The sequence below is a fragment of the Palaemon carinicauda genome, chromosome 30 (assembly GCF_036898095.1).
Source record: "Palaemon carinicauda isolate YSFRI2023 chromosome 30, ASM3689809v2, whole genome shotgun sequence".
NCBI classification, from domain to species: Eukaryota; Metazoa; Arthropoda; class Malacostraca; order Decapoda; family Palaemonidae; genus Palaemon; species Palaemon carinicauda.
Genome location: NC_090754.1, coordinates 82,690,579 through 82,709,096, shown reverse-complemented (window position 1 = coordinate 82,709,096; position 18,518 = coordinate 82,690,579). Strand labels below are relative to the sequence as shown.

The 18,518-nt window shown below is 42.2% G+C and overlaps 1 long non-coding RNA gene across 1 annotated transcript in view; it reads right to left on the bottom strand.

The window, feature by feature from the left end:
- LOC137623325 (uncharacterized) overlaps positions 1 to 18,518 on the bottom strand; it is a 47,728-nt gene that overhangs the window by 10,734 nt on the left and 18,476 nt on the right. Inside the window, exon 2 of the long non-coding RNA XR_011040595.1 lies at positions 9,643 to 9,761. This is a non-coding gene — a long non-coding RNA (uncharacterized lncRNA). The remainder of the gene's footprint in view (positions 1 to 9,642; positions 9,762 to 18,518) is intronic.

Here is an 18,518-nt window from a genome sequence, read left to right as displayed (position 1 = left end):
TCCTGATGGTAGACCGCGCAGTACTTTGTTATCATCCGGAACAGAGTCCAAGAAGGGAATGGTCGGTCAATCCTCGGATCCCAGTCAATTTTCCTAAATGAAAAAGTTGGTCTTTAAAGACCTTGAGAATAGTCTGGAAGACTACGAATGTACTCATTCGTGTTCCTCAGGGGCCCTGTGGGCCCACAGGCAACTAACTATAGTGTCAAAAAGGTTCTTGCCTTCTGTCTAATCAGATGAAGTCTAAATAATTCAATGTTCTAGGAATGTCAAACCGTGTTGAGGTGAAGTATACAACTGCACCTAACTAGAGATTCAACACGCTGATCATGGCAGGGGCTTCCATGGCAGAAGATTCTAAGCCTGTGATTGATTGATTGATTGATTGATTGAAAGTTTTCATGCATCCTGACATCTAAGGTCATTGACGCCGGTAACATTTAATTTATGTATACAAAAATAAAAAAATAAAATAAAATAAAAAATAAAAGAGTATTCAATTAAAATCATAAAAGTTGAATGTCATAAAAGTTAAATATTTTTCAGAAGACCTGCTTCTGAAATAAATAAAAAAATGCCGCTTGCATGGTAGGACACATCATTTCCTAGAATCTTGGCAAGGATGAACCTGCCCCCCTCACCTCGAGCCTCAAACAAATATCTATTCCTTAAGTTGTTATAATTGGGGCATTCGGTCAACAAATGCCTTACTGTTAGAGGTACTAAACAGTCGTCACAATACAGTTGGTGTTGGCCCTTCAGCAGAAACTTATGTGTCAGCCGAGTGTGACCAATATGGAGACGACAAAGAGACGTCTCCCATTTTCGGGACATCATATTATACCTCCAAGGAGATATGTCATTCGTTACCTCTCGCATTTTATTGCCATCTAGGCTATCCCATTGCTGTTGCCATTTTTTGCAAACCAATTTCTTGATGTCAGGTAAGAAATCATTACAGGGAATGGGATACCTACTTGGCAGCAACTCGGATGCAGCGTTCTTAGCCAATGAATCTGCCTTCTCATTCCCAGACACACCTACATGTGCTGGAACCCAACAAAATTGAACTGTTATACCTCTCCGTCCAATAATAAAAAGCCATTCTAAAATCTTTAAAACTAGAGGGTTATTAGAATTAAAAACTTGTATAGCTTGAAGGACACTCCTTGCATCACTAAAAATTGTAAAATTACCCTCCTTCTCCAACGCTATTTTCTCAATAGCGGTTAATATGCCATACAGTTCGGCAGTAAATATGGAAGCGGTCAAAGGAAGTGCACATCTACAATTAAAACCATTACTATGTACTCCAAATCCAACGCCAGCATCAGATTTGGAGCCTTCAGTATAGATAAAAGTTGATCCTCTATGTTCTTTAACATGTTCATTAAAAAGAGACCTGGCTTCTACGTTTGACATATTGTTCTTATCTCCAATAAAATATTTACAAAAAGATATCTCTGGTAACTTCCATGGAGGCGTTGATGATACCTTGAATGGAAGTACCTTATTTCTAATTATATCCAGACTATTTAATAATCGTTTCACCCGAAAGCCATAAGGTTGAGGAGATTTTGGGTGCAACTCAAAGTATGATGCGTGTCTTACAAGGCTTGCAGTCTGAAAGGCTAGAGAGTTAGGGAGTTTTTGCAATCTAAACCAATACCGAATAATGAAAGACATTCGGTAAAGGTCTAGAGGTAACTCTCCAGCATCAACAAGGAGACTTGGGATAGGTGACGTTTTAAAAGCTCCAGTAGACAATCTAATACCTGCATGATGTATCGAGTCTAATATTTTTAACCGGCTTGGGGTGGCTGAAGAATATATTTCACAACCATAACTAATTTTGGAAAAAATCAAGGCCTTGTATAATTTTAAAATAGTATTGCAGTCTGGCCCCCCCCCCCCTCATGATGTATGGGACAATACTTTTAAGATATTCAGAGCTTCAACACGTTTAGCTTTTAACGCTTTTAAGTGAGAAACCCATGTAAGCCTACAATCAAATATCAAACCTAAAAATTTAGCTTCTCTTGCACATGGTATCCGTTGACCTTTAATGTATATATCCGGGTCTGGATGTACTCCCCAGATAAAAATGGACAATGGTAGTTTTACTTGTCGAGAACTTAAATCCATTCATGTCGGCCCACTGGATAATTTTATCAATAGAAAGTTGGATTTTTCTCTCAACCATTGCCATTCTAGTGTCAGCAAATGATATTGAGAGATCATCCACAAATAATGTTCAGAGAACATCCTGGGGAATGGCTGAGGATATCCCATTAATTGCTAGTGCAAAAAGGGTTACACTCAGCACAGTACCCTGAGGAACTCCTCCTTCCTGGCACTTACTCTCTGATAGAGTTTCCCCCACTCTCACTTGAAAAACTCTACGTGAAAGAAATGCCTGAATAAATAGTGGAAGCTCTCCTCTCAATCCCAATTCATGAATGGTTTTAAGTATACCATATCTCCATGTGGTATCATGTGCCTTTTCAAGGTCAAAAAATACTGTCACATGGTGCTGTTTGGAAGCAAAGGCTTCACAAATAGAAGACTCAAGTCGTATTAACACATCAGTTGTTGAGAGCATTTTTCTGAATCCACATTGAATCGGTGTTAAAATACCCTTCTTTTCAAGGTACCACATCAGCCTTGCATTGACCATCTTCTCCATGATTTTACATAAACACGAAGTCAATGCAATAGGTCGATAGCTTGCTGCTAAAAACTGGTCCTTACCAGGTTTTAAAAAGGCTAAAATAATGGCTAGTTCCCAAATACTTGGGTAACTATGATCATGCCATATTCTATTAATAATACTTAAAATAAATAACTTTTTATTAAAAGGGTCGTGTTTAATCATTGCATATGGAATTCCATCGGGTCCAGGAGCTGTATCGTTGCAAGTAGCGAGTGCGGAATCAAGTTCTCTTTCAGTAAAAGGAGAAGTATATGATTCTGCCCTTCCTGTTGCAAAATTTAAAATTTTCTTTTCTTCAATGCTCCTGTACTGGTGACCAGGAGCTGCTACACTCTTGCACGATACATTTGAAAAATGGTCAGCCAGGGCATTACTAACTTCATTTCCTTCAGTTACAAACTGACCATTCACTTTCAACACTGGTGGTGGGTTCGGGGTGAATTTGCCTGCATTTTTTTATTTTCCTCCATACAGAGGATGGTGGTGTTCTACTATTAATGGAGGAAACAAAAGCCACCCAAGATTGGCGTCTAGCTTCTTTCATGGCACGATGGAACTGTGCTCTACATTTTTTGTATGATATAAAATTTTCATCAGTACGGCGTCTACGCAATCTAGTCAGGGATTTTCTGGTGGCTCTGTGCAAGGCTGTTAATTCTGAGGACCACCACGGGACTGGTCGTCTTTTGAATAGTCCTGATGTTTTGGGAATCGAATTGATTCCTGGTGTATGAAGAGTTCCATTCAGTAGGTCTATGGCATCATCAATACTTTCAAACTGTTCTGCTCTCCCTTCGATTTCACTTAGCTCAGAAACTTTAACCCAGTCTGCCTTGTCTAGATTCCAACGTGGCGATCTTTGCAAAGGCGGACCTTTGTTGGTGTTTATAATGATTGGTGCATGATCACTAGTATGCCAATCATCTAATGTCCTCCAATCAAAATCAAGAAGGCAGTTAGAGCTTGCAATTGAAAGGTCAATGCATGACAAAGTACCTGTCTGAACATGGAAGTGCGTGGGCTCTCCTGTATTAAGGAGTCCCACATCCTCATTCTCCACAATTGATGAGATAATATTGCCCCTTGTGTTGGCCAAAACATCACCCCATAAAGGATGTCTACCATTCATATCTCCCAGTAAGAGAAAAGGTTGAGGGAGTTGTTGAATGACTTCTGCTAAATCATCATATAAAATATGAGAGCATATTGTATATTTTCTCCCTATATCAATTTGTACAACAACTGCCTGCAGGGTTGTACGTATAGACATAGGTATTTGGGGAACATCTCGACGAATGTACATGAGACTTCCGCCATGGCTCCCTGCTTGTTGATTATATGGTGTTCTATAGCTAACATACTCTCGAGGACTAGGAGTGTTAGAATCAAGCATACTTTCCTGTAGACATACAATTATGGGGGAATGCTCATGAATTAGGAGCTTAAGTTCTTCAGATTTCGCCCTCAAACCCTGACAGTTCCATTGCAAAATGGAGGAGAAAACTATGGATTATTTCTGGAAGACATCTTGGATGAGGTCTTCCCATTAGCAGTTTTTAATCTAACATTATTACCTGTAGGTTTCTTCAGAGGTGGTCTTGTTATGTTGAGTTTTACATTTGTGTTTTTCTTTGTATTCTTTTTATCTATTTGTTGAGGTGGATGGTGGACCTCAACTTGAATTTCTGATTTATTCAGTTCATCTTCTGGTTCATTAGAAACATCAACAGACAAAACATCAAATTTATTTGATGTCATAACCTTAATGTTTCTAATGGAGGGTGGAGAGAGAGATGGAGGTCTCTCTCTTTTACGATTAATAGATGGTGGGATTCGAGGTTTTTACACCTTTCCCACAACAGGTGCATCAGGTAAGTTAGTCTTAAGTGGAACCTCCATCAGATCAGGCAAGGACATGGCCTGAGAGAGGTTTGTATTATTTTTTTGTAATGGCGGCTGAAGGCTGTACAGCAATGGGTAATGACCTAGTGTTAATACACCGTGGTAAAGCCTCAAGAGGTAATATGGTTACCTCGTTATTTGACATTTTGTCAGATAGTATACTTTTTTGGAGCTATTGGCAGCGCTAGGTTGGTTTGATTTTAATGCCCTAGCATATGTATTTGATTTATTTAATAGTCTTTTGGCATGGGTCACACTTATATGTTCCAAGTTTGATTTGTTGAGGGCAGCTTGTCTGTGGATTTGTGATTCGAGCTGCAATTTAAACACCTGGCTCCAAGTACACACTCTCCATGGTAAGATTTGGAGCGAATACCACACATCTTCTCATTTTTGCAAACTTTGGACGAGTGCCCAAATTTAAAACAATTAAAGCTTTGCAATGGCTTCTGCTTGAAGGGTCTTACTTTAATCCTTTCTTTCTCGATAATATGAAAAGGTACATCAGCATCCTGGAACGTAAGGATTATCATTGATGTACCTGGGACTTTATGAACTTTCTATATATTTAATGGACACATGGCCAGTATCTCCTCCTCTGTAAAATCATATAGATCTCTGTTAAAAACTACGCCCCTTCCGTAGCTAAAATTTAGGTGGGGTTTGACATCTAACTTAATGTCATCATTACTTATTTTCATATTGGACAATATTACCGACTGTGTACTGGATTTGGCATGGATAAGGAAACTATTTTTTCAGAAACGAAATATATCGCCTGGTGCAATAGTTCCTACTTTTTTTCTGAATCAATTTGCATATTTTAAAATAATTCCCTGTAACCCCCTTTGATTCAGCTATAAGCCACATTGGTCGTTTTGGATTTCTCTTGGAGGGCATAACTAAATCTGCGTCTTTTTCCAACCAATCGGCAGGCCTGTACACATCCAAATCTTTTGGTACCTTATCGCAGAGAGCAGCCGCGACATTCAAGTTATTAATTTTAATATTATTCAAGTTACTTATTGCACTAAATGCTTCGTCATAACTACTATAAGATATCCATGAATCCCAAGTTTCAGCTTCAAGTTTCATCCTTATTTATTTTATGCATCCATAGCATTCAAATGCTTTACATAGATCATCATAATTTGTCTCTATTGAAATTTGTGTAACATGGAGGATTCGAAGTTTCCTCGTGTTACCCAAATTACTCGATTTTGAAATATCAGTAGAATGGTTCTTTCCCGTTCCGAGATCATCAACAGAGCTTTCCCTTATCACATTAGCAGAGGTAGTCAACATTGCCGGGGGGAGGGGGAGTCAGCGTATCCAGGGGATGGGGGTTCGTTCCTTAAAGAATCCATTAGACGAAAGAGAGAGAAAAGGGTTAGTTTGATGTACCTGCTCGAGAATGTTGGGCCATCACACGTCGGAAAGGAAATTTGCAATCTCCACTATCGGCACAATGAGAGTATACTTCCCAGATGGTCCACACCATACCCTACCCGAAGGATAGCATCAAAACAGATATAGAAGCACAGGTGTAAGCTAAACCCGCCTGTTAGGACTGAGACCAAGAAATTATGGAATTATCCTCCCCATATCTATAATGACGGGCTTCCGGTCAAAAGCCAAGAGTCCTACCCCAAGCATTGGATCCCCCTGGATTCCGAAGACCCAACACTTGAGAATAGTTCCGCCAAAAAGGTCCAAACCATCTTTGGGATGGCTGAAATCATCCAATACTCTCACATATAGCTTTGAATGCAAACACCTCCCAACCGTGATACCTCCTCCCACTCATCAAAGCAGGCAGCAATAAAGGATGTATGAACATCCCCGCCGGGGCTACAATGGATGTAAAAACATCCAAGCCATAGAAGAAAAAAAAAAATGTACATAATATATACACATATATGAGGGAAATTTTTCTCAGAGTTTGGAAAGCAAGACTCAAGAAAGTTTATGAAATTAGGATAAGGTCGAAGTAATATTGAGAAAAAGAAAAAGGTGAAAGAGAAATTTAGATTCGAACTGGGGGAGCAATTTTCCCAAGTTCGAGAGCCCTCTTGCCTGTCACCAAGTTTCAGCACGGGAATGAAATGCCGTGCTGAAGCTCAATGACTTCATCAAGGCATTCTCTCATTAAGAGGGTCTAGGCCTGTGAATGATGTCCATCAGGCTAGTGTCTTCCATCAGGTATCTGTTCCTGGCGCTGCTATCGGTGAATCAATGCACAATGAAGGTCCTCTTCTACTAGGATGTGGAAGAAGGGTGGCATCTTTCCTCTAGCCCCCCATGAGTGTAGTAGGTAATGGCAGGAGCAGGAAATTCAGATTCTTTTCCCCGGGGAGAAGTTTTAGGTACAAAATATTCTGGAACAAGACAGCGTAAGGGTAGAAGTGGCAGCATGTACGAATGTTATTTCCCAACGAGAGAAGGTTTTTGACGTGCGCCAAAAAAGAATTGCCAGAAAGGGGAAGATGGTACATAGTAGTATAAGAGGAAAGGTACTCGTCTCACACTGATTCTCACTGTTTCTGTGAGAAAGATCATCGTCCAAGAAGGAAAAGGAATTGCCAAACCCATTATTCCTATCAATAATGCATGTGCTTATTTTCAAGAGAAGCCAAGCACAGACAGTAGTTGTAAGAGCACTAAATTCTTGTACCCGTACACTTACTCGAGTATGAGAATGTTCTCCATACGTATCAACACAACTCGCAAACTAGGTGTGAACATTCTAGGATCCCTTCCCTGCCCGAGAATGCTTTCGGTAACACAGTCTCTCCCACAGAAAAGAAAATGTTAAGAATCAATCCGTGTTACTTGACTTCCTTTATACCATCTCGTTTCCTCATAGAATATTTCCTCCTTTAAGATACCCACCAGCCGTTCCATAAAGAGAAAAGTCCTGATCAAGAGCCTGTTCTTTTTGGGGGAGGATAATTGCCAAAGACCGTGGTGCCTATGATGATGCACATGGAACCCTTGATCTCATTAACTCTCGAGAACTATTGAAAGAATGATGCAGAAGACGGCAGTGTCCTTTATCCTAACCGAGGGCACCAGTGCTCATTCTTAAATGTAAACATAAGGAAGGGATTGTTCCCGTTACGTCACCTCTTACCTTGTACAGTATCTTTCTAGAGAAGATACTTCCCCGTAAATACCATCCTCCTACGAGGTCGATCAGGGGAGGTGAGCACGATGTGGCATCTACATGCTTAATATAAGTACTGTAATTGGACCAAAGAAGTCACCTCTTCTGATCACTATCTCGTAAAAGAGTTGGAAGACCTACGATTCTTGGAAACTTTTGAGATGTGGTAAAATCTCATATCCTGGAGTGGTTTCTGAGCATAGGAAGATTAAGTCGTGGAACAATTTTGACCCTTCAGAAAATCTGAACAATAATCACAATCATGAGGAGACGTGTCTTACCGGTAGAGAACTAAATTGGAACATTCCTGTAAAGACCAAGCATTGGGAAAGCTCGGCACTTTGAAGGGAAGATCTAGTAGTCCAAACGGGAAGACAAATATTATAGGTTCCTCTTCCACCAGTATTGTGTACTGGTAAACCTAGAATGAAGCAGATGACCAAAGCTCTGGGAACCAAAATTCACTAACAAACAGGTACAAGGTGTCTGATTGTGTAGTGACTGACAAGGACAGTGAATACCCAAATTATGGTGAATATCTGAATTGTGTAAATTTAAGAGAAAGCACTGCATATCATTAACTTCTTTCATTAACATTTCTGGAATGCAACTGTCTCCCAGTGCATTTATTTAATCAGAAAGGAAAATCAAAAGATTTAAACAGGTAAATGAGGATGCTGAGAAGTACGTCAGTACTTTCTGGTGGCCAATGTTGAAGTGTTGGCTGAGTGGGGACTACCTACCACCTGATGGGCAACTATATTTACCTCATCTTTAAGTTTAAATGGCCGATCCTGCTTTGATGAAGCCATGCTCCTAATAAATACAATGGTATGTAGTTGTGTAGGAACAATCATAAATTAACCCAATGAATAAAATCTCAAATTGATATACAGCACTGACTTAAATCTAAGTCAGTCCACTAACTAGAATTGATAGCACTGTTTGATGCTAGTTTCATGCCCTTGGGTTTTCTGCTTCTGACATTATAAAAGTTCATTCCACCAATCTATCATTGTCTGGTTACAATGCTTGCTCATCAAACACTACTAAGTCAGTAGAGACCCCTTAACTAAAACGATAATTTTGTAACGATGCTTCCCTTCAGACACTGATAATTAGGTGGAGACACCTTAACTGAAACAATGGTTGAATAACATTTCTAACCAATCTTAATATCACCTACCGACTAACCAATCCTATCCTTCATTCGGTTAAATTACAATCCTAAATTAATCCTTTTATGAACCAAGCCCTTTGTAATTTGAAAATATGCAAATTATACATTAATTCATAATGACAGCATAACTAAATCAATTACATGGAAACCAAATTCAATCCAGTGACTATAAATTCCTATTTAATCTGGAAACAAGCCAATCCTACTTTAATACATTGATCAGTACACCTCATTCCACTGGCGATCCAACTCTTTCCAAAAACATTGGAATTCTAACACTTTTCTAATCTACTGGCAATCAAATTATACCTTAATTCTTTAGTAATCCAATACTACTTTAAGTCTTTAAAAAGACAAGAGTCATCTTGATTCATTAGCTTTACCTTTTTATAGGCTAAAATCTTAAATCAGTCCTACTAAGCAATGACCATGCAGGACAAGGAAACAAGCCTACGATAATCTACTAATAAGCAAGTTCTCCCTTGAATATCTAATTAGATTAATTTATTATGTTAAATCTTACTCACTCCAATAACTTAACCGTCCTAATGTAAACCATTTACAAGCTATTCTCAGCTTGGACAATAAAAGAACCTATCCCATTATAATATGACAATCTACTAAAAATCCATTTTTTATATAAGATTCAAATCTAACTAATAATGATCTTGATAACCTTACCTTTAATATCCAGTTCTTGCAATTAGCTTGGTTCTCTGGATTTCATGGTCTCAGTGAAGAGCAGAACAATGAGAAAACATCAGTTCTCAGTTTTCTACAGCTCAATGCTCAAGATGCATCTGAAAAAATAAAATATTTTTGAAAATTTTCTCTTTATAAGGGATTTGAACATGATAAAAATCTATAATGACCTTTCAAAAATCAAAGTTGCCGATTCAATGGCATTAATGAATTGACTTTTATAAGATTAATTTCCAAAATATCTGAATTTACCCATTGATAATTTTTTCAGCAAAGAATGCACACTAATTAATTACTTCATAACCTTAATAAGTAACCAAATATCTGCCGATTTATTATTTTTGGAACAAATTCACTGCTGTCTTTTCCCATATGACTTGCATCATTAAGAGTGGGACACACATATAGACAACCCTCTTAAAATCAAACGAGAGGAAGTTCCCATGTGTCGAGTAGCATACATTAACTTCCAAAATTGGGTAAAGTGACAAATTTAATAGGGGAATTACTTTCGGCGTGGCTGAAATGACAAGCCATTAATTTCTAACAAGGGTTAACTACCAACACCACTAGTTAGCGGGGGTAGGGAGGGTAGCTTGCTACCGCTCCCCCTCACACACCTGTGACTGAGCTCACTTTGCTTGGAGGTAGGACTTCAAGTTTGGTTAAATAGCTAAGGTTTGTATAGTTACGAAAAATACAAATCATTTGTTCCGTAACTGGAATAAAAACCATGCTATTTAATAGGGGTGACTCACCCATTAGGAAGGGTGGACGTCCCAGCCAGTCTGGCTTTTTGGCTTTGCCTGGGGGCTCCTTATCTGAGTGTGTTAGCACTCAAGAAATAAGGAGACCCTGCACCTCGCTAAAACCTTACTACACAAGGTGTACAGCCTACGCAAACTGTGTGTGAAGGCATGTAGAAGTGAGACTCATCCTAGAAAGTTGTTCCGATGTTCTTTAGATGGAAAACTGTGCTCAAGGACTTTCCCAATACCACCTCGTCAGGGTATGGGGACATAACAGTATTAATCTTAATACCAAGAACACAAGGGAGCATGGTTTACCTGCAGTGGTTTGAAGTCAGCTATGCAGAGAACCCAGGATGCTGCTTTCCACAAGAAAGGGGATGATGAAGAAAAGAATAAGGGCCAGTCAAACCTTTTCATTCATGCAGACTAAAACAGGGTAACAATGCCCTCAACCTTCTGCTACTTGTCCAATAAGGAGCTTGAGGTTTTAAACCAGCTGTTGTCCAGCCACCACAGGACCAATAGAAAACGTACCGAGTCTCCTGTGGGTCACGTCTTGCAGGTAGTAGGATGTGAACGTGTTCTGACGTTTCCACACCCCAGCTTGAAGAACTTGCGCCACTGAATAATTTCTTTTGAAGGCCAGGTACGTTGCTATGCCCCTGACATCATGTGCTCTGGGGCGACGTGACGGAGGAGGGTCTTGGATTTAGTGCAAAGTCAATGACCCTGCGAATCCATGCTGAGATGGTGTTCTTGGTGACCCTCCTCTTAGTCCTTCCTGTGCTGACGAATAGTGCTAGCACACGAGGACGGGCTGTGGCTGTTCTCTTGAGGTACAGCCTCAAGCTCTTTACTGGGCATAGTAAGAGATGGTCTGGGTCATCTGTTACAGTACAGACTAGAAATCCGGCAGGAGTCGAATCGAGGATCTGCTACTCCCCGGTTCTGAGTCTTAGCAATAAACTCAGGGACGAAGCTGGACGTTACCTCTCCCCATCCCCTTGAATGGGCAATGTCGTGTGAGAGACCATGAAGTTCGCTGACTCGCTTGGCCGAGGCCAAAGCAAGCAGGAACACCGTCTTCCAAGTCAGGTAATGATCTGTTGCCTGGCGTAATGGTTCAAAGGGAGGTCTCATAAGAGACCTGAGAACTCGAACCACGTTCCATGGAGGAGGTCTCACTTCCGACTGGGGGTAGGCAAGTTCATAACTCCGTATGAGTAGAGAAAGTTTTAGCGATGAAGAAATGTCAATTCCTTTCAGTCTGAAGGCGAGGCTTAAGGCTGAGCGATAGCCTTTCACTGCCAAGACTGATAGGCAAATTTCTTCACGCAAATACACAAGGAACTTCTTAATTGCTGGAATAGTGGCATCGAGTGGAGAGATTCCCCTTCCACGACACCAACCACAGAAAACTTTCCACTTCACCTGGTAGACTGCTGCTGATGATTTCTGTGGATGTCCAGACATCCTAATCACAACTTATTGTGAAAATCCTCTCTCAGAGAGATGCTGGATAGTCTCCAGGTGTGAAGTCATAGCGAAGTTACGGCTTTGTGGAAGATGTTGGCATGTGGTTTTTTGAGTAGATTGTGTCGTGAAGGGAGTTCTCTTGGTGGCTCCGTTAGGAGTTGCAGAAGGTTCAGAAATCATTCTGCGTGATACCATAGTGGAGCTATGGGGGTCATTGAAAGATTGACCAATGTTCTGGTCTTATTGAGTACCCTCCTCATCAGACAGAAAGGGGGAAAGGCGTAAACACCAATGTTGTCCCACCGTTGTTGGGAAGTATCTTACCAGAGAGCCTTGGGGTCTGGGACAGGGGAACAGTGCAGTGGGAGCCTTTAGTTCAGGGCCGTTGCGAAGAGGTCCACAGTCGGAGAACCCCACAAAGTAAGGACTTTGTTGGCTACTAGATGATCCAAAGACCACTCGGTACTCACTATCCGAGATGCCCTGCTCAGGTTGTCGGCGAGCACATTCCTTTTGCCTGGAATGAAGCGTGCCGATAGTGGTATCGAGTGGATTTCAGCCCATCTCAGTATCTCTACTTCTAGATGGGATAGTTGCTGCAAAAAAGTGCCTGCTTGTTTGTTGATGTAAGCCACTACTGTGGTGTTGTCGCTCATCACCACCACAAAGTGACTTGCTGGGTACTGTGGTTACTGAAGAGCCAGAAAGACAGTCTTCATCTCTAGGAGATTTATGTGGAGGTATTTTTCTGACTCTGACCAGAGGCCTGAGGTCATGTGGTGCAGGACGTGGGCCCCCCACCTTTTTTCTGAAGTGTCTGAAAACAGCATCAAATCCTGGTGGAGGACGAGAAGATCCACTCCTTTTCATTGATTCTCATCTGTCACTCCCCCACCACTGGAGGACTGTCAGTTCCGCAGGTCCCATGGGGATCTGGATGTCCGGGGAGTCATATGCTTGATTCCCCTGGGACTTGAGTCACCACTGGAGGGATCTCATCCTGAGGCGACCATTGGGAACTAGACGGGCCAGCAATGAAAAGTGACCGAGAAGACGTAGCCACGATTGGGCTGGAAGTTTTTCTCGTCTGAGAAAAGGTCTTGTGACCTTTCTCAGCCTTGCTATCCTGTTGTCTGATGGGAAGGCCTTGTGGAGAGTGGTGTCTATAATCATAGCTAAGTATACCAGTCTTTGAGTGGGAAGCAGAAAGGACTTCTCGAGATTTACCATGATCCCTAGATCCTGGCAAAGTCTCAGAAGTTTGTCTCGGTGTTGAAGAAGGATTGACACCGAGTCTGCTAGGATTAGCCAGTTGTCCAGATAACGGAGGAAACGGATGCCAATCCTGTGTGCCCAAGATGATACTGGGGTGAACACTCTGGTGAAGACTTGTGGTGCTGTGGAAAGACCAAAGCACAGCACCTTGAACTGGTACATTCTGTTGTCCAGGCTGAATCTTAAGTACTTCCTTGAAGACGGATGGACTGGGATCTGGAAGTACACTTCCCTGAGGTCCAGTGTGCACATGATGTCTTGCGTTCTTACTGCTGTCTCTATGCTGAACGGAGTTTGTTTGACAAACTTGTTCAGAGCTGAGAGGTCGATGACTGGTCTCCAGCCTCCAGATGCCTTTCTTTACAAGAAAGAGTCAACTGAAGAGGCCTGGGGATCCATCGAAGACCTCTTAGAGAGCACCCTTCTTCAACAGGGTCTGGACTTCCGCCCAAAGGGCTTGCCCCCTTGCTGATCCCATGGCAAGGGAGTTCAATGACACTGGATTCGTGGTCGGGGGAGGTAGAGATGTTATGAATGGGATGCGATATCCTAGACTGATCACAGAGATTGTCCAGGAATCAGCCCCGAGCAGCTTCCACCTGTTTGCGCAACTCTGTAGGCATCCCCCCACTGGTGGAAATGCAGGGGGACTGCCTATCCTAGCGTTTGCGGCCTTGGCTGCTCCCTCCAGGATTTTTAGCTCCCCTGGAGGACTTTTTGCCTTTCCTGTCTTTGACTGGAAAGCGCTTAGACACCATTTTTTTCGCTGCAGTTGTCGTCGTAGTGGTCTTGGTTGGACGGGACTGCTGCGGTGCTGGAGGTTTATAGGGCTTAGATGTTAAAGCCCTATGGAGAAGGGAGTCTTGATGGGACTTCCTCCACCTCTCAGTAGCATGTTCCACATCCTAAGGCACGAACAGAACAGACCCCTCTATGGAGGAATGTCTGAGCCTATTGATCTCGGCACTAGGGACCTTCTGGTGGAATCTCTCAGCTACTGCATCCCAACGTTTCAGGATGGTATTTGCCCACATGTTCGAGACTTGGTGTTCAAGAAACTTGATCATGCGAGTACCTGAGAGAAGGAAGGTTTCCATAGCTTTCTTGGTACATTCTTTGGAGAAATCCTCAGATTGTATCAAGATACCTAAGAACCCCAACCAGATATCAAGCCACAAAGTAGCTTGCATAGCACACTTTGCGACTTTCTCCTGGTTGAGGATCTCGGCTGCCGAGAACAAGATCTGCCGGTTGGAATCTATCTGAAGAGGGACTCCCCTGGTTAGCTCTTCCAGCGAGTGGTGAAGCAAAAGAGCTGAACAAGGCTCCTCTAGGATTTCGAAGTACCTCCTCTGCTGTACGAGAGGAGGTGGAAGGAGCTTGTTGGTGGTACCGGAACGGTTGGAGGAGGACATCTCGGAGAGCTGCTAGGAGATCTTGTCCCTGGTACTCTTTACCCCTTGAGACCAGGGCAGGGCTGCACTGCTCTTAAGAGGGTTTTTGAGTACCAAAGATGCGGTCTAGGACCGTGTCTTTGCCCTCTTGAGGGAGGATCTCCGGGTCGAAAAACCCGTTGAGAACCCTGAGTCAGAACCTGCCAAAATGCGTGTTCTGACTCCTTCTGGTCTCCTCCTGTTGTAGGACTGCAGCGAAGTCTCCTTCTATCCCCAAAGGTTCTCCTTCAGGAGAGTCACGCACATTCCCTGAGTGGCTGGCTGGCTCCATCCTAGCATTAGTGGAGGACTTTGGCAATGTTTTGGAGTCTTTAGATTCCTTCCTGGGAAGGATGTAAGACTCCAACATTGATGAATTTTGCATGACCCTTCTATTCCTGGACTGTGAGGAACTCGCGGCATGAAGAGAGGTTTCCTAAATTGGCGCGATGGGGTAAAATCTCTCTTCACGTGGTTTCCTTGTTGACGGGAGATCTTCGTCCGAAAGGGATGGAGAGTTAGTCCGAGAAATAGGAGGAACTTGCCTTGATGGTCTGAGTGGAGTCAGTTTCACCCTCAGGGAAGTGACCACGTCCAGAACTCCTCTTTTCCTCTTCAAAGGGGTAGAGGAAGCCATGGTTCCATGTCCTAGATGAGAGAGTACAGGCTTGAAAGCCTGGGTTACAGCTCTGATCAGGGCACTGAACTAGGGCTGTTGGCTGACAGACACAGTGTCAGACATACCCTCTGAAGGGAAAGGGACTGAAGGGTCCCTGAGAGGAGTTACTGGAATGGGTGGGTTGGCCTTAGGAAGTAGCTTTGGGATCCTGAACCCATCAGCATGTTTCCCTTCTCCCACAATGCATGGTGGTATGCGCTTGCTGGGAGGGGCATGAGGTGATGCGTCCTTGCCGGACGTCGTTCCTTGTGGTGCACAAGCTCACGTGTGGGAGAATATTGGCGCTCGCGCGCAGGCGAGGAACAGCGCTCGCACACGGGAGAATATTAGTGCTCACGTGCGGGAGACTGTTGGCGCGCGTGTGGGCGGGCAGGAGAATCACGATGGGCGGGCAGGAGAATCACGATGGGCGGGCAGGAGAATCACGATGGGCGGGCAGGAGAATCACGATGGGCGGGCAGGAGAATCACGATGGGCGGGCAGGAGAATCACGATGGGCGGGCAGGAGAATCACGATGGGCGGGCAGGAGAATCACGATGGGCGGGCAGGAGAATCACGATGGGCGGGCAGAAGAACCATGATGGGTGGGCAGGAGAGTGTTCGCGCGTGTCTGTTGAAGAATTAGGGTGCATGAGCAGGAGAATGTCTCTGAGCGAGCGGGTGCACAGTAGAATCATGATGAACGCGCGGAAGAGCTGGAGAATGTTGGTGCGCGTCTATAGGAGAGATATTGATTGATTTAAAGTTTTCAGGCATCCTGGCATCTAAGGTCATTGACGCCGGTAACATTTAATTTATGCATACAAAAGTAAAAAATAATAAAAAATAAAAAATTAAAGAGTATTCAATTAAAATTATATAAGTTAAATATTTTTTAGAAGACCTGCTTCTGAAATAAATCTAAAAATGCCGCTTGCATGGTAGGACACATCATTTCCAAGAATCTTGGCAAGGATGAACCTGCCACCCTCACCTCGAGCCTCTAACAAATATCTATTCCTTAAGTTGTTATAATTGGGGCATTCGGTCAACAAATGCCTTACTGTTAGAGGTACTAAACAGTCGTCACAATACGGTTGGTGTTAGCCCTTTAGCAGAAACTCGTGTGTCAACCGAGTGTGACCAATACGGAGACGACAAAGAGACGTCTCCCATTTTCGGGGCATCATATTATACCTCCAAGGAGATTTGTCATTTGTTATCTCTCGCATTTTATTGCCATCTTGACTATCCCATTGCTGTTGCCATTTATTGAAAACCAATTTCTTGATGTCAGGTAAGAAATCATTACAGGGAATGGGATACCTTCTTGGCAGCAACTCGGATGCAGCCTTCTTAGCCAGTGAATCTGCCTTCTCATTCCCAGACACACCTACATGTGCTGGAACCCAACAAAATTGAACTGTTATACCTCTCCGTCCAATAATGAAGAGCCATTCTAAAATCTTTAAAATTAGAGGGTTTTTAGAATTAAAAACTTCCATAGCTTGAAGGACACTCCTTGCATCACTAAAAATTGTAAAATTACCCTCCTTCTCCAACACTATTTTCTCAATAGTGGTTAATATGCCATACAGTTCAGCAGTAAATATGGAAGCGGTCAAAGGAAGTGCACCTCTACAATTAAAACCATTACTATGTACTCCAAATCCAACGCCAGCATCAGATTTGGAGCCATCAGTATAGATAAAAGTTGATCCTCTATGTTCTTTAACATGTTCATTAAAAAGAGACCTGGCTTCTACGTCTGACATATTGTTCTTATCTCCAATAAAATATTTACAAAAAGATATCTCTGGTAACTTCCATGGAGGCGTTGATGATACCTTGAATGAAAGTACCTTATTTCTAATTATATCCAGACTATTTAATAATCGTTTCACCCGAAAGCCATAAGGTTGAGGAGATTTTGGGTGCAACTCAAAGTATGATGCGTGTCTTACAAGGCTTGCAGTCTGAAAGGCTAGAGAGTTAGGGAGTCTTTGCAATCTAAACCAATACCGAAGAATGGAAGACATTCGGTAAAGGTCTAGAGGTAACTCTCCAGCATCAACGAGGAGACTTGGGATAGGTGACGTTTTAAAAGCTCCAGTAGACAATCTAATACCTGCATGATGTATCGAGTCTAATATTTTTAACCGGCTTGGGGTGGCTGAAGAATATTCCTCACAACCATAACTAATTTTGGAAAAAATCAAGGCCTTGTATAATTTTAAAATATTATTGTGGTCTGCCCCCCATGATGTATGGGACAATACTTTTAAGATATTCAGAGCTTCAAAACATTTAGCTTTTAATACTTTTAAGTGAGAAACCCATGTAAGCCTACAATCAAATATCAAACCTAAAAATTTAGCTTCACTTGCACATGGTATCCGTTGACCTTTAACATATATATCCGGGTCTGGATGTACTCCCCGGATACGACAAAAATGGATAATGGTAGTTTTACTTGTCGAGAACTTAAATCCATTCATGTCAGCCCACTGGATAATTTTATCAATAGAGAGTTGGATTTTTCTCTCAACCATTGCCATTCTAGTGCCAGCAAATGATATTGAGAGATCATCCACAAATAATGTTCAGAGAACATCCTGGGGAATGGCTGAGGATATCCCATTGATTGCTAGTGCAAAAAGGGTTACACTCAGCACACTACCCTGAGGAACGCCTTCTTCCTGGCACTTACTCTCTGATAGAGTTTCCCCCACTCTCACTTGAAAAACTCTACGTGAAAGAAAGGCCTGAATAAATAGTGGCAGCTCTCCTCTCAATCCCAATTCATGAATGGTTTTAAGAATACCATATCTCCATGTGGTATCATATGCCTTTTCAAGGTCAAAAAATACTGTCACATGGTGCTGTTAGGAAGCAAAGGCTTCACAAATAGAAGACTCAAGTCATATCAACACATCGGTCGTTGAGTACATTTTTCGGAATCCACATTGAATCGGTGATAAAATACCTCTCTCTTCAAGGTACCATATCAGCCTTGCATTGACCATCTTCTCCATGATTTTACATAAACAAGATGTCAATGCAATAGGACGATAGTTTGCTGCTAAAAACTTGTCTTTACCGGGTTTTAAAAAGGCTAAAATAATGGCTAGTTCCCAAACACTTGGGTAACTATGATCATGCCATATTCTATTAATAATGCTTAAAATAAATAGCTTTGTATTAAAATGTACATGTTTAATCATTGCATATGGAATTCCATCGGGTCCAGGGGCTGTATC